This window comes from Meleagris gallopavo, chromosome 8 (genome assembly GCF_000146605.3).
Source record: "Meleagris gallopavo isolate NT-WF06-2002-E0010 breed Aviagen turkey brand Nicholas breeding stock chromosome 8, Turkey_5.1, whole genome shotgun sequence".
NCBI classification, from domain to species: domain Eukaryota; kingdom Metazoa; phylum Chordata; class Aves; order Galliformes; family Phasianidae; genus Meleagris; species Meleagris gallopavo.
The window spans coordinates 31523640-31526891 of record NC_015018.2 but is presented as its reverse complement, the minus strand read 5'-3'; positions in this window follow the sequence as shown (position 1 = coordinate 31526891).

The following is a 3252-nucleotide window of genomic DNA, read 5'->3' as shown; positions in this document are numbered from 1 at the left end:
GGCTAATTTTCTGGAATTCGATTCCTTCAGTGTTTTTTTGGAGCCAGAAGGTTTTCAAACATGCTGAGCTTTTTTTTCTTTTTTTCTTTTTTTCTTCCTTTGACTGACTCCAATGGCAACACAGTTTTAATTTTGAAATAGTTGTTCCTTGGCAGAGGATGTGCAGTGAATTTCAGGCTATCGTAATTTTTTACAGGCAAGTTGCAAGCCTTTGAGAGCAGCGTTTACAATGGAAATGCTGACAGCCCTGGTTATGCAAGGTTGTGTATGCATGAGATGATGGACTATTGTGGTGTTGCAATAACAACTGTCGTATAGCCCTTAATGAGTGTATGGCTATATCCAGCTTCAGCACGAATGATTGCTTGCCTTTTAGGAAATAAGTTCAAAGACTTTTTTTTCTTCTTTTTTTCTTAGTGTGAATATCAAATTTAGGTAAAGAAGGAAATGTGAGAAAAATACGTAGCAACCCTTAACTGTCAGATTTTAATCTGTGAAGCATTTTGTGAGTCCTTATGATTGAAGCTTTACAGTGAAAGCAGAGACTTTCCCTTTTGGAGGCAGCACTCTTTAGTGATACAAATCCATATTTTTTCAAAAGAACCATCATTCACTTAGGCAAGTTGCATCTTGTCTGCTTGCAGTAGCACACCTGGCTTACCTAAAAGAGAGAGCTTATTTCAGTGCAGTTAAATGCAAAATCTGTGCTGAAAATTTGCCAGAAACCCCAAGCAAGTCTGAAAAGATGAGATGTGTTGCAGCAGTGTGACCTTATTCCCTGTTTTTTGCCCAGGCCTGGACAGATATGAGCGTTTTTTGGTCGGAGCGTGGTAATTTGTGCTTGGAATGGCTGTGGGGAGCAGGGCAGTGCTCAGCACAGAGCCTGTGGGGTAAACTTAGTGAGTAATGTTCATCTTCAGTGCGTCTTGTCTCATCTCTTAACTATCACTGGTGTTTTTATAAGATGAACCCCTGTTTTGTAGGAACACTGAGCGCTGGCTTCCTGCTTTAGAGGATCAGAGCATCCAGCACCTAGCACAGAGATGTGCCCCATGGATTTCAGTTTGTGCTGGCTCAGGTCCTTGCACTGCTTGTGGCCTCACAAATGACATTATCCATATCAAGGAGAGGGACAGAAGGGCAAGCTCAGTGCTGGCAGAATTCTACTGTGCAGCTTCCATGCTATTTTTATTTTAATTGTATTTTTAAAATTACTGTAGTGAAAGCATTTGGTGAACCTCAGAGAAGCCGAGGAGCTCGGAGATGTGACCTACTTTAATTCCCTTCCTCACATGCCATTGCAAGTTCTGTGTAATTATTGCTTTTCCTCCCCCACAAAAGAACTGGCTCATCAGTTTGGGACATTGACTGATTTCGAGCTGCCTCGCCTCACAAGCTGAGAGGAAAGGAAAATCAGTTTGTACAAGGGGAAAATAGCATCGTTTTGGAAAGTTTAATGGGGTAGGCAGTGTCGTGTGCTGGGGGATTGGTGAGGAGGAAAGGGAGAGGATGAGACGTTGGTTGAGGAGGAGAAAATCGTGGGTTTTTTTTTTTTCCCCCACTGTTTTCTCTCCCTCTTAGTTTTGTTTGGAACAGGGTTCTGTGACATCGGAGTTATCATTTCAGACTTTCTCCCGGGGGGGCTTGTCCAAATTGTGGCCAAGTTTAAATGGGATTTGAGGCTGGATGCTGTAGCAGTCTGTGCTATGCAGGATGTGTCCGTAGGAGGTTAAATCGCGGTTGGGTGGAAGAGAAGTGGATCAGAACACCGTGCTACGACTCAGTTCTTGCACGTAATAAAATGATGCGGTATAGAAAGAAAACAACAACTACGTAAGGTTCACTATATTCTTTAGGATGGCCTGGAGGAGCCCACTGGGCCGAGGTGAGCAGCTGGCAAGACGGGACAGCCGGGCATCCAACCAGCTCTGCCAGTTTGGAAAGTGCCCTGCTCAGTGTCTGTGTTGCAATGTTTAATTTGTTTCAAGAAAAGCAACATTTATAATTGTGAAGGCTGCTTTAGGCCACCCAGCTGTTTTTAATAATTATTTAAAGGGGGAAAAAAAAGTTTAAATGTTGAGGAGTTCCTGAGCTTGGTTGCGTTAAGCATTGTTTAATCACAAAAAATAGCTGTGCTTAGATCCTATGGTGTTGAAGTACCCAGGTTCAGCTGATGTTGTTTACTCAGCCGGGGAGCACAGGTATTTCAGCCGTGCGGGATTAGCACGGAGGCATTGTAATAAATCTGCGGTGCGTGGCTGCTCGCTAATAGCCCTTCTACTAACAATTCAGAAACATTCGAACCATCTTCCATTAGTATGGCACAGTGCCCAGGAGTGGCTGCTACAATAACGAGTGACCCTGGTGCCTGCAAGTTCAGGAAATAAACCCCTTTTGTGGGGGCACCTGGAAGGGCAGCCCTCCAGCCCGGCTTTGACTCTGGGGCTTGCTCAGCGCTCCTCCTTGCTGCCAGCTACGTGGTTCGTACTGTGCAGAGCTCCAATGCCTGCTGATTAAATACTACAATCAGTTAAGAGTTTCTTTTTTTTTTCTCCAAATCCCACCTTAGGAAGTGGGGAAGATGAATTTTGGTGGCAGAGCGGGGAATAAACGAGATGAGACTTCCAGACGAGCTGCTGAAATTAAAGAGGATTTGTATAGTCAAGTAAAAATGGGATTGTGTACAAAAGAAACAACTGCTGACTTGCTTATAGGGAATCTGAATAGATGTTCTCAGCCTCCAGAACTAGTGCTCGAAGGTGAAATTGTGCAATTTTTAACTTCTTGGTTGTAATTTACTACTTTTACATGTTGAATAGTAATAGTCCCAAGCACAGCCTTTGGCAAACCTGGAAAAGAAGTAGGGTTGTGTTTTTATTGTCTGGATTTATACTGTGTTCTGTTTTGTTTTTATGCTGCTCTTGAAATGCAAATAAGGGACCTGGAGAAAAGCTGTAGATGAGAATGGATGCAAGAAAATATGGAAAACAGTAAAACCCTATTCAACTAAATATATATGCTCATACCTTTTGCCTAGGCTGTCTGTAATAAACAGCCTTTCCCAAGCAAACTCTAGCGCTAAGCTGGACAATGAAGTTGGTTAAATTGCTTTGCTAACTTGGTTGTATGTAGAATGTGGGAGGATTTCTTATTCTGCTGTTGCTGAAAGTAAAAACACCGAGCAAATGATCCCAGCCTCTTCCTGAATTTTACTTTAATGATATAGAAGTTTCTTCTTTTTTTTTTTTTTCT